This window comes from Artemia franciscana, chromosome 2 (assembly GCF_032884065.1).
Source record: "Artemia franciscana chromosome 2, ASM3288406v1, whole genome shotgun sequence".
Lineage (NCBI taxonomy): Eukaryota > Metazoa > Arthropoda > Branchiopoda > Anostraca > Artemiidae > Artemia > Artemia franciscana.
Window position 1 is genome coordinate 44,056,950 of NC_088864.1, and position 15,796 is coordinate 44,072,745.

The window sequence follows — 15,796 nt, forward strand, 5'->3', positions numbered from 1 at the left end:
ACACACACACACACACACACACACACACACACACACACACACACACACACACACACACACACACACACACACACACACACACACACACACACACACACACACACACACACACACACACACACACACACACACACACACACACACACACACACACACACACACACACACACACACACACACACACACACACACACACACACACACACACACACACACACACACACACACACACACACACACACACACACACACACACACACACACACACACACACACACACACACACACACACACACACACACACACACACACACACACACACACACACACACACACACACACACACACACACACACACACACACACACACACACACACACACACACACACACACACACACACACACACACACACACACACACACACACACACACACACACACACACACACACACACACACACACACACACACACACACACACACACACACACACACACACCACACACACACACACACACACACACACACACACACACACACACACACACACACACACACACACACACACACACACACACACACACACACACACACACACACACACACACACACACACACACACACACACACACACACACACACACACACACACACACACACACACACACACACACACACACACACACACACACACACACACACACACACACACACACACACACACACACACACACACACACACACACACACACACACACACACACACACACACACACACACACACACACACACACACACACACACACACACACACACACACACACACACACACACACACACACACACACACACACACACACACACACACACACACACACACACACACACACACACACACACACACACACACACACACACACACACACACACACACACACACACACACACACACACACACACACACACACACACACACACACACACACACACACACACACACACACACACACACACACACACACACACACACACACACACACACACACACACACACACACACACACACACACACACACACACACACACACACACACACACACACACACACACACACACACACACACACACACACACACACACACACACACACACACACACACACACACACACACACACACACACACCACACACACACACACACACACACACACACACACACACACACACACACACACACACACACACACACACACACACACACACACACACACACACACACACACACACACACACACACACACACACACACACACACACACACACACACACACACACACACACACACACACACACACACACACACACACACACACACACACACACACACACACACACACACACACACACACACACACACACACACACACACACACACACACACACACACACACACACACACACACACACACACACACACACACACACACACACACACACACACACACACACACACACACACACACACACACACACACACACACACACACACACACACACACACACACACACACACACACACACACACACACACACACACACACACACACACACACACACACACACACACACACACACACACACACACACACACACACACACACACACACACACACACACACACACACACACACACACACACACACACACACACACACACACACACACACACACACACACACACACACACACACACACACACACACACACACACACACACACACACACACACACACACACACACACACACACACACACACACACACACACACACACACACACACACACACACACACACACACACACACACACACACACACACACACACACACACACACACACACACACACACACACACACACACACACACACACACACACACACACACACACACACACACACACACACACACACACACACACACACACACACACACACACACACACACACACACACACACACACACACACACACACACACACACACACACACACACACACACACACACACACACACACACACACACACACACACACACACACACACACACACACACACACACACACACACACACACACACACACACACACACACACACACACACACACACACACACACACACACACACACACACACACACACACACACACACACACACACACACACACACACACACACACACACACACACACACACACACACACACACACACACACACACACACACACACACACACACACACACACACACACACACACACACACACACACACACACACACACACACACACACACACACACACACACACACACACACACACAGACACACACACACACAGACACACACACACACACACACAGACACACAGACACACAGACACACACACACACAGACACACAGACACAGACACACACACACAGACATGCACACACACAGACACACACACACACACACACACACAGACACAGACACAGACACAGACACAGACACAGACACAGACACAGACACAGACACAGACACAGACACAGACACAGACACAGACACAGACACAGACACAGACACAGACACAGACACAGACACAGACACAGACACAGACACAGACACAGACACAGACACACACACAAACACAGACACACACAAAAACACACACACACAAAAACAAACAAACAAAATATTCTTTTTCAGGCTAATAAAAAATCACTTCATAAAGAGAAAATAAGTTCTCATTCATTTTGTAGGTTAACCCATCAGTACTATCGCCACAATCAAGCCGAGGGGCCATCAAGCTCTTTGATAGCACAAAGATACCCATATTAGCCCAAGATAATCTCTCTGTCCAGTTAGATCAGGCCCCAGATTGGCTTGATAAACTATTATTAGATTATTTCGGTGATGTAACTGCTGATTCGGCTCAATCAAGTACCTTCAAACCCAAAAGTGTATCAGGGGATGCTTTTACTTGGGCTAATCGCCTCAGTCCTGATACACTCGAGGGTATGTTGAGCGAGCTGGGAGATTCCACACCAAGCAATATCTCTACCTTCGCAATGAAGGTGGACGAAGTGGCACGGGACATGACATTCTCGTAACGTCTCTCGTTTTACCGGATCTCTATTTGATCGACTCCGTCTTGCACAATGTATATGCTTATAGAGCTGAGTTTGGGGACCCATTCGATTCACTAATGACGGGTAGCATCATGATGGATTTGGTAGACATAGTGCACTCCTATTTGGACAAGATTCGAGCCCTTCTTGAAAGATTGATTCGGGAGGAAGCGGGAGGGGCGGCATTAAGGCATCACTCACATAAAAAACGCACTTAAGAAAAAGTCGAAGGAGGTGCATTCGCATAATGTGCAAACTGAAATGAAAACTTCATCAGAGCTAGCATAATTTTGAGGGTCAATATAATGTCAATAAAATGGTTGCGCAATACATCCTATCAAAGACCCTATCGACTGAGGATAAGTTGCCCATTAAAAATGAAAAATGAGTCGGGTTTGTAAGGCGAAATTTGCTAAGAGTAGTGGAGGAGAATGGATGTCAGTTCATGACCATGATCGACCCAATTTTCTAGTGGAGAGTAACTTTCTAGGACTGGCTCATCAATCATCATCAATTATGTAGTTTAGACGTTAGCCAACAATGTTTTGTACGTGTTTATATGCACAATTCCAGCTATGATTTAAAATTCATATTACCGGTGTTGGCAGGTTTGCAGAAAAGTGAAGCTGTAGATGGCAAATGGGTAGATGGTTCTTTTTCTTGCGATATCATAACCAAATCATTTAAGAAGCTGCTGCTCTTAGAATTCCAATGGAAAAAAAAAGTATAATGGTAATAAGTGCTTGAATAAAATCCGTTTTTTAGATTCCTTCAGTTTCTTCTCCAAATCCCTAAGTCAATAAATTCAAATGCAGAAAAGCAACGGCTGTAGATTTTCTCCCTCCTTAAACAGCAATTTCCAGACAATGAAATGTATGATTAATTATTGTGCATGGGCGTATACCCGTATCAGTACAACAACTTCACTTCAAGGCTTCGTGAAGATAAATTTCTGTCCATTGAATCGTTTTATGATTGGCTTCGCGATCATCAATGCACTACTGCTGACTATGGATTTCCTAAGAGGGCTTGGGCTAAGGGAGGGTGTAAAATGGTGAGGATTATTGTAAAATAAACCTGGCCAGTGATGTGTCTACGTTGCTGTATATTGTGCGATAAAACAGGGATAAAATCTATGAGGAATTTTGATTGGATTTGGGTTATTATTTTTCACTCCTCCTAGATGATGGAGTTAATTCTTAAAATCAGTCAAGAGGAAACAGGCTAGATCACCGACGAGGATCAGTATTTATTTGTAGAGAGATCAATGAGGAAAAGGCATGTTTTCCACGGAGATCGTATCCTAGAAAATAACCCAACTGGACAATAAACTGGTGTAAAGTCGGATGCAGTTTTTCTGAATATGAATTCCCCTTATCCGTCGGCAATGTTTCATTCCTCCTTGCCCTTTGGTTATTACAAATGGCTTAATAATCCTTCATTTTCCCTAATATTGCCACTTTAAAGGAGAATGGACTGCAAGGATGGTATTTTGAAATTGATGGTGAAATACCAGTGGAACTTCATGACTCGGTAAAGGATTTTTTTCTCCCGTGCATAAACAGACTCGTGACTAAGGACACTTTGAGTCCACATAATATTTCCTTGGTAGAGTATGGGGGGGGTGTGCACTGAACACCTTCAAAACAAAAAATTATTGCCGACCTCCATCAAAAGATAATGTTGTTGTACATCACGTTCTTTTGAGATGGATGCTAGCCCACTGTTTCAAGGTCAAAAAGATACATAGAGCCCTCCAACTCGATCTAAAGCCATATTTGAAAATGTTTATTGACACTTTTGTCAGTAAACGTTCAGAAAAGAAAACGAAGGTTGACAAAGAAATATTTAAGCTCATTTTAAATTCAGCTTTCGGTAAAATGTGTCAGAGTCTGCGTAAAAGGAGTCATTGTGACGTTGTAACCGACTCAAAAGAATGTGCTCGAATCGTTGCCGAACCAGACTTCACATCTTTCACCATCATAGACTCCAATATAATCCTTTTACATAGGAAAAAAATAAACTTTATTTAAAAATAAAAATGTTGCAGATGGTAGCGAAATTACAGAAATCTATAAAAAACTTAGTTGTCGTTCTTTTACAATGTGCAGTCACCAATGGCCGAGGGAGGGAGAAATTCAAATATATTACAGGATACCGATTCAGTTTGGCTAAAAGTTAAAATCGAGAATTTTTAGAATTTCTGGAAAAAGTTATGTAAATTGGCTCTCGAAGGGACTTTACCAATAGGGACGAGTCCATTTACCCGGAGCTAGCGAAGCGCTAGGCCCCAAATTAAATTATTATTATTATTAGAATCCGAGACGAGGAGCGACTTTATTTACAATGGTGTTCTTGCAGGTTTAAAAGTTTGCTGTATGCAAATACACAATGAGAAAATCAAAAAAGTCTGCAAGGGGGTGTCTAGGCACTATGTCAAAGAGAATTTCGACATGAGTGTTTATAGAAACTGTGTGAAAATTTATTTCATTCCAAGAGCGAAAGTCATGGCAATTCGGTTTTTAAATTTTAAAAACTAAACAATTAGTGTGGAAAAAAAATGCCATGACACCCGTATCAGATTAAGTCTATGTCTATGCGGACGGTGTGAAAATGCTGCCCAATGGACATTATCTAACTTCGGACCGAGATGTATGTCTTAAATATAGACATCGTTTTGGTCTGAAAAAGTCAATGGATGGTGGGTGGGGTAGGGATCCATTTTTACATCCTTAGGTGGGAGGGGGATGTTTTTTCTCCGTTTCAGCAGTGATTATTATGTTCTTTTTTTTTTAGCAAGGTAGAGTTGTTGTTGTTGTATGTCTGAATTTTTTATGTAAACCTAAACACCGATTAAAGATTATTTTTAATTATTTATTTTGCCCCAAAACCATGGCCAACCAGAAGGGGATCCGGCCCTCGGGCGGCCACCAACAGCTGACACCATGCCCTTCCGGTAAAGGGTTCCTTTCTAAGCATTATCGTAAATGCGATAAGTGCTTTTTAAAAAAAAAATTAGTGCCTTCATTCTAAATAAGGAAATACATGCATTATTCTCAAATTTTGTGTTCTAAAACATGGGAAACTATTATTTATTCAATGGATAGATAAATTCTACCGTTAGTTGTATTTTGACATCGGGGGGAATATGTACCGATTTCAAACTCCATTCAGATCGTTTCTTTGTGGACCATCAATGTCTGGCAAAGCGACAGTACAACAGAAATAATTCCAAATCGTAATAAAATATTTACAGAAAATCCTAAAATTATTTACTGATGCAAAAGCATCTGGCAAGAATCCTATGATAAAATAAGGCTATTACACCACATACAAAATTCATGGAATGACTTGGAATTTTTTATATAATTGAACCAACCTCTTCGTTGTTTATTGATAATTTAGATGAATCCATTGAAGAATGGTCCCAATAGATGTTATAACTATTCACTGTCCAATCTCTTCATGAGCAGATCTCCATAGGCCTAGTTCTACACAATTTATTTCATCAGAGCAAGTGTATGAGGACATTTACTTTTAATTGTAATTACTAAATCATCCACAGGATTGTTCGTGATTCAAGCTCCCTCATAACTTGAAACAGAAAAATTATCCCAGTTTATCAAAATTTCTATTCTCGGCATACAATAAAGCTATAAATAAATCCTATGGCTATATTCTATTGGACATCAATCCGAACAAACACGAGGATTTACGTGTAGTCACTGATATTTTGACAATGAAATTACCATATATCTTCCAGTGAACAGTAAAAAGGTCGTTAGTTGCCATCATGACTCTGAAGAATCTACATGAAAATAGGAATTAATTCTCCGTCCTAGATAATTCAAAACCACGGATTAGGAAGGCCATACTCTAATAAAGTGTTGACAGAGAATTCATTAGTTTAATAACAGAGCTTTTTTAAAATTTAACTGAAGACAATGTTCAACTGCCAGAAGTAGTTAAGCAACAGACAACACAACATCATTCACTTGTACGTGACCTAGCAGTAGCAGCCAAAAAAGAAACGCTTTTGAAAAAAAGCCACCATCCACTTCTTCAAGCGGGTGATAGCTTCTTAACACTTTTACTGCCGACTTTGCAGGGCTTGTAAGCGTTTTCTTAAGAAAAAATGGCTAAATCCTACAAGTTGACTGCAATAGAACTCGCCCTTTCACCAAAGCAGCATTTCCAGGACAAACTCAATATATTCATTAACAGTGAGACAATTGTAGACGATTAAAAATTAATTTTGCTTCAAAATGCACTTTGAGGAGTCAACAAACATAGAGCCTACAGTGACAGACCACTTAATTTAAATGTCATTGATCCTAAAAAGGAACTGACTCAAAATTCTGAAAGTTCAGCATCACTGCCACCACCACCACCAAAAGAAGATTCGTCATTAAAAGTTTTGACAAGTGTGGCAGACCTAATGCCTCATTACTATCGTGAGCAGTGTAAAAGACTCTTGACCTATCTCACCGAAAGTGAACATGTTCAAATTGATGGTAGTGGAAATCTGACGGAAAGAAGTTACAATCCATGGCAAGACCTACATTCCACTTGATTTGATACAAGATTTGACGAAAAGTCGTAAAAGACTTGTTTCATTTGTTAGGCATTTGCAAAAAAAATTTAAACTCGTTAAACTTCCCCAAAAGTCATACTGACGATAAGCATATTTTAAAACGAAAAATGGATAAAGATTATTTCATAATATTTGTCGGAAATACTAGAACACCAAGGGGCAATAGGAATTTTACGAGAGTGGGGGGACTCATGCTAAGGCGTCTTAATATCACTGTATCAACCTTACCTAATAGTATGCAAAAGGGCAGTGGACACTTCACTATTAACGTGTTAACGTGTCACGTGTTAACGTTCAAAATGGTTTGAGGTTTCGAAACATGTTTATGGGAATATTGGTGAATTGGGAAGTTAAAGCTCACTTAGCACTCTTGCTCAAGTCACTGGACTTGAAAAGAAGCTAGCGACAGAGTATTTACAGAGTGAATCAAGTTACACACTACATCGTAATCATAGAGTTCGTGGTAGTCATTATCGAAGATCTAAAGCCTTTTCCCATTGTAAATATTACAAGCAGATCTTTTGACTCTAGATAAGATTCAACAACGTCAAAATGAGCCATACATTTTGACTCGAGATAAGATTCAACGACGTCAAAAGGATTCATACAATTACATTCTATTTATAATCGGTATTTCTAATCTCTACGCATATTTCATTCCATTGCAGTCAAAGAGCGGCGACGAAGTTGCTAAAGCTCTTGAATCCATCCTAGAAATGAATTGTTATAAGAAGATTCAAACAGATCGGGATGGTGAATTTGTTAATCCACAAATAACGAAAGTTTTATTGAAATACAATACAATACCCTATCATAGTCTTGGTCCAATAAAGACAACATTGGGCGAGCGATTGATAATAACTATTCGACTTTTAAGTTCAAGAAACTGTATATTGAAAAATACTACTATTTTTATTCATGATTTCGATAAAATCCAATTGATTTATAATCAACGTCCTTATCAATCCCTGTCCAACTCTACCCCTCTGGAAGTTCATCTAGGATATGGAAAAATACTTAACACCTTTCTTAAACAACATTTCAATGAAGAGGCGAAGGAAGTGAAAAAGAAGAAATTCAATGTTGCTGACACTGTTTGAATCAATCGAATTACTCATGTTCTTGAAAAGGGTAACTTATGGTCCACTGGACTTTGTAAAGTGTCCAGAGTCTTAGACAAAAAACCCATAACAAATCTTTTACGTGACGTAAAAGATGATAAGATTCCTGGTAGTTTTTATGATTATGATTTATAAAAAGATAAAAACACTGTAATGTGTCAGATTGAAAAGATATAAAAGAATCGTACTTATAGAGGTAAGAAACAGTTGTTTTTTCGTTGGCTAGGATACGGCTCTGATTTTGATTCTTGGATATCTTTTGAAGTCTTACACATTGCACAATGAGTTATATGTAACACTAATGTCCAATGTCTCTGATCCTCTATACAATGATTTGAATAAAACATGCAATTTTTGGAAAAAACTCTCCCCCGCCATCAACTTCAACGACGGAAAGTAGGAAGTTGCTCTTGTCGATTGTTTACTCAAAAACACATTTTCAATAAAGAGGACACTGTATGAGAATAAAGTGACTACTCCCATGAAGGCTTGGTGACAAATTTCGACTACCCCTTTGATCACCCCTTTGCCACCAAAAATTAGAAGGAATGCAACGAAATGCATGAACTCTGTGGAATTATCAAAAAAAAACAATTGCGAGTCAAAAAAGGGTGGTTTCACATTCGACTATTCAATAGAACAGAGAAGAATTTACATTACCAATCCAATTGGGAACGAAAGAAATTTCATCAATCGGCATCTACGTGAGGTTCTTGGCTTTAAAAATTATGTTATTAAAGCAAAAGTTTGCAATGTTAAGGATCATGTTATCTATGCATACTATACACCTAGTTTCTCCTCAGACAGTTGTATTTCATTTGTGAACCAGTCGCGAATTGGTAACTCAAATATCCCCCTCCTACGTGTTCTTGAACAATAAACCACCCATGAACATGTTCATAATTACAATATAAAGTATCTTCAGTATGTTCCAGTTAACACTTTGTATTTGGCAGTTAACATTAAGAAGTGAATTAGGGGATTCTTTAGCAATAGTAATTTTTGGGCTGTGATTAAATGCCATTTTTACCGATTTAACAACGAGATGACTAATAGAAAAAAATACATTTGTTGGTTATTATATTGATTGCTATGCTACTACTCTCAGACCTCGGATATTGGATCATAGAATGGACTGTTACAAAGGTCGCTCGTCAATGTCGGGCTATGACCTCTTGGCAGTTGTTTTGCTAAGCTGTTTCGCTCTGCACCACACCTGACTAAGAAATATATTGCTCTGATTGCAGCAGATTTTACATCCTATACACTACACGATTGGGAGGCTGGCAAAGATTTCAAAGAAAGTGTCTCACAAAATCTCCGGTCCAGCACACTATCCCTTGGGGAGTGATTGAAATCACGACGAAATGGAAAATGTTTAAAAAGATCGAGAAACATCTCCACACTCATCGGTCCAAGCCCAAGTTAGAAACAAAAGGCATTACTCTTGTTAAAGAAGAAATAGAAACCAAGGAAAAAATTATTAGATAGAAAAAGGATTCCTTTTCCAAGACATGATTACTATGAGCAATTCTACCCGCAACAACCACATTTTCATGCTACATTATACAACCCCTACATTTTCATGAAGACTAGTTCATCGATTTATCGTCAACACTTATTGATTTACAAGTCATGGAGAGGAAAAAGTATGACAGTCCAACTCCCACCGCTATCGATGGATTATCCTATGAAAATTGTGAACTACACAATTTGCTTAGACAAACATGTGTCTACATAAATGGTAGATTGGTGAGTACTAACAACAATCTATAAACTATACAAGCTAATTACAATTTATGTTGATGACTCCAGTGTCCTATAAGAAATTGAAAGGTCAGGCAATGGGCTATGATTATAAATAAAATGTTGATACTGATGGTGAACAAGCTTGCGCGGTGAGCAAGGAGTATAATTAGCTGGTAAACTAAATCATGAAATGTTTAATATACCTCAGTGGATGCCTCCAAGTGTTAAGATTGACATAAAGTTAAAACTCGCTCCGTCCAATTTCATTTTGAGAAAAACACTTGATACAATACTCAATGCAAATGTAAATCTCACCTGGGCAATACCCCATATTAAAAAGAACAGGGTGTGATTGAAGATTACACTTTTGTGCTTTGGCAATCAAAAATTAAGAACCACAGGAAATAACATCAACCTGCTCGTTTCTCACACAATCACCAATCAACGACATATTGCCACTGGTTCAAATAACTACACAAATTCTTCATTGATCAATGCTGAAATTCCTTCAACACTTGCTTTGGTATTTGTAAGAAGTGCCAAGGCCATAAGATCATGGACAAGTTCCAGAAAGCAGTGGGAAATCTATTGTTCAAAATCGGAGGCGAGTGCAAGATTTATCAACCAAAAGCTGTGGTTTTTGTACATTACTGTGTTTTATATTTTGATTTCGTGACTATACTTACAATGAATTTCTCAATAATTATGTAGACAATCCTCGACTGAACGATTTCATAGTAGAAATTATCCAGTCCTAACTCTATAATATTGATTTCAGTGCCCTAAGAATAAAATGTTTTAATAAACTATGTTAAATTTGTTTATTATTAAACCATATATGTAAAATACAAAGTATTTTGTGTTCATCAAATAGATTTCTTCTCCTTAATCATTTAGGTAGTTATTGACAACGATTAGTGGTGGCAGATCATTGGGATTCATCATGTGCTGATCTTGGTGTGCAAAGTCAGGGTCAAATCTTCCACAGTATAATGTAACTTCATTTTTAATATATTTCTTTTTGAAGTCAATGATACTATTATGATTCATACTGTAGATATCACATGTTTCAATTTGTTTATCCGAAGTAATGTCACAAACGATATACCCATATGAAGAATCACTTTCTGTAATAGCAAAATAAAATCAGTAGTTTTATAATCATAACTACCATTATCCTCCAACCAATGACATAGAAACCATACTCTCCTGTTGTTTCGACAATTGGAACGTGTTCCAAATTCTTCCTCCCAAGACAATTTAAATCCACGACGATGCCAATCCCTGAAAAATAAACTGAAATATCGTTTAATTTTTTTATTCATACCAGGGTAAGCATTTTCCTATTGATCGCACTTATCATAGTGACAATTGGAACATACGTATTATCTCGGGTGAGATTCATAAATCTCTTCAAGACAGAAATTACAGTCCTTAATTAGTACAGCATATCCTCTATGCAACCTACATAGATTGTATAGCCTACATTTTCCTTGTAGTCTTTAACACTAGTGTAGTTCCTACATGACGACAAGCTGCCCAATGTATATAAATAGAGTGGACATGTGCTGAAAATTTTTTCGATGTTGACTCTCATACCACCATATAGAAACTGACAAGCGAGGAATTAGAATGTTATTATTATTTCTAGAGAGAAAGGAGTAATCGAGTGACGTTAAAATCAATTATTTCTGTCTGGACTGGATTTTTTAAATTGTCTAAAGTTTTCACAAAAATCATTCAGATAGTCAATCAACATGGAAGCTTGAATATTTTTAGGTAGGGTTCAAAAGCAAATCCACAGTATCATCTTGTTTTGCTTCAAGTAGCATAATTCAGTAGTCAATAAATTGAGTATATGTGTTTGGCTTGCAACTTAAGAGCCTCATACAACAATCCAGAATTGGAGAATCATTTTCCATGTTATTGTCAAGCATTCTTCCAGAGAACGTTTTCTTTTCAACTGATAACTTTTGATATTGATCATTTAAATTCAAATATTTTTTCAATCTCACAAAGTTCTGCAGGATTTTTTGTTTCTCAAATCCATCCATTTTTTGTTCTTGACAGTCCCACTACCGATTATAGACTAAACTAACAAAACCAAGATTCTTTCTACTTTGTGCACACACTCAATGCCAATTGGTTCCCTAGAGAGAGAGAAGAAAACGATCAACTAAAATATCTAACAAGAAAACAAATAATTATTAAACATTTTTTATTGTCACAATTGTAATAATAGAATAATATACATTTTCACCCTTTTTTCACTAGATGAGTCAGCCCCTGTTTTAGTCTGGTTCTATGTATAATATTCACTTTTTCTGGGAAACATAATTGTTCTTCCAACTTAAATTTACTCAAAGATATTACATATCCACCAAACACTTCATCCCACTCAAATGTTATTTGACAATCCTTTTTAATTTCAACTGGTATACTGGGGGCTCTTGTCTTCATATTATCACTGTCAATTCCTTCAAGTTGCAATAGAGTAAAACCACAAATTTTTAAATATTAGAACGTTCTTCAAACTTGAATCAATGTAAACTGATCAAATGTCTGTGTGTAGCTTTGACACTAAGCAACTCTCCATAAAACTTTTATACCAATGGTCACATGATGCTCACCAGATGGTTACCGTGCGCCTGGCCACATATATCCAAAGGCCCATTTCACCGAGAAATAACAGCAGGCAAGTGATGTTTCCTGGAAATATTCTTATCGCCGGAAGCTGAAATAACGCCATGTGTGTCGTAAGAATGGTGGCACAGGGCTGTCATAGTATCTAAAGGGCCAATGGGAGTATACCGGTAATAGTACACCGGGATATGTGCCCGCTTAAAGTACATAACGTCATACTACCTGTCATCAACATAAAACGGCAGGAAATAAGAGGGAAGACCGGACTTAATTTTACCGAACAAAGTGGGACTTTGGTCAAAAATGATTCTGTGGGCAATTAAGTGTCTGGAAGTTAATAAATTTTAAGTAAAAATGACACAATATCTAAAGTAGCAGAGGGAACAATTTTAAAGTTTATCCTGTCAGACGTATGCAGTTTGTTTTGATGCAGTTGTTTTTGACGTATAAATTTTGCAGGATTTTAATGCAAAAGGATTAACATACCAAAGGATTAACATTATGTCGCGTATATTTATTAAAACAAAATTGACGTCAGTATTGTCATGAGTGAAAATAAGGCCCCGAAGCCTAAACGCACGCAGGTTGGAACAAGGGGCCTAAAACAAACTTAATCCCGCAAAATACCATTCGTTTGTCATTACGAAGCGGCAATTATGCACAAATCGCCTAACGAATGATTTGTAGTTTTTTATTATCCTTGCTTCGGTGCTTAAACATGAAAAATTTGAAAATTTTAGTATGAAATGAATCAGATTGGACTTTGGGGAATTACTACACATTCTGTATTTGAGTTGTATGTTCTACGGAATATTAAGATATATTTTTAGGAAAAATCCTTAGCAGACTACAAAGTAAAGAGTCGTTCTCATTGTTACTAAATTAATGAAAAAAGTAGAGCTAGCTCTCTGGTTTTTCAACAGTTGAAAGTAGTTGTCCAAACAATTTTTGAACTTAGACAACGATTTAAATAAGTTTGAGCTCAACTTCAAAATTGTTAGAAATCCGACAAAAGCCAACATTTGTGGAGCCATTTATTTCCACAGAAACCAAGCCTTCCATTGAGCTCATGTTGAAAGATTGCGAAGTAACTACGCAGTCTAATTGAGTACTATCGACCAAGTGAAACAATTTGAGTATATTTGAAATGGAGGCTTCAGAGTCCTGTTCAATGACATCACACAAAACCTGATTTTTAGCAAATAATTTGAGACGTACAGCTTCGAGCTAAAGATTCAAAAAAGCAATATTTCTACTCATCTTCCTCCACCTCAACCTAAACAACGTCCTACTTTTTGTTTGGCACTAGACGGAAGTTCGAAAAGAACGATTTTTGGCAACCAATCATCATCCATCCCTAAAATATATTTACTTTTACTAAGATGGTTTTCATTGTAGCCTAAACATAGTCCAAAATTTATATCTACTCTTTTGACAGACGCACAGTCTTTCAGGGAAAATCTAAACCTTGTCACATCCTAATTAATATTTTGGAAAATCCAACCAGCATAGCTCCAGGGTTTTCAAACTGCGTTACGTGTACAACTGGTCCTATAATACAATAATGAAAAAAGAAATCACCAATGCAACAGCACAAAAAAAAAATAAGAAGACAGAAGGAGAAAAGAAAGACTGTTTTCCTACATTAGTAATCAATATAGATCAGTACTTGAATGAGGCCTTAACCCTACTCATCCATACAATTATATAGGTCAAACAGCATAACCATACACAATCAACCATAAAGAATAATCCATGGACAGGCAGTTGTGTCGTAAGTAAGTATAAGTCGTCATTTACCAAATAATAAAAACAGTAAAAAAAGGCAAATAAATCAGAGGCAACAACCCAACGCAAGGACTCATCGGGAGAATAAACACATGTAAATATATTTTAAAGAAAAAAATAAAAAAAATTATTTAAAGAAAAAAATATAAATTAATTTTCGAAATGAATGTGAATAGGGTTTAATTATAAATTTCCAATTTAGGACACATTAATTTTTATTGACGAAATTCTTTTATAGTGGTGCATATATTTTGCTCCATATTTACGTTGTACAAAGTTAGGACTGCTCGAGAACTCCTGACATACACCATTAGAGTTGAAAACCTTATAATTCTAACTAAATCTCCAGAACAATATGCTAGTCCAAGAGAATTGTAAGCATACCTTTATTTTCTTTTTTGCTTCTGCATAAATTATTTTGGTAGAAAAAAAGAATTGGGCCTATTGGAAAAAAATATCAAGAAAACATAGTTTAACATTACTGCTTGCAATATATGCAGAAACATTGTAGTTCATACATTTTGAAGGCGTTTCCACTAGAATACCCCCCCCCCCCCTAATGTGCGAATATAGGGCCAAAATTGTATATTTTTCTTGATATCTTGATTTCGTCAGCTTTGAATTAATTTACGGGTATAAGTGTGAGGTATGGCAAATATATAATTCAGGCTATATATTTGCATATTGGAGGGGGGGAGTATAATGGAAGTGCTTTCAAAATGTGCTGACTACAATT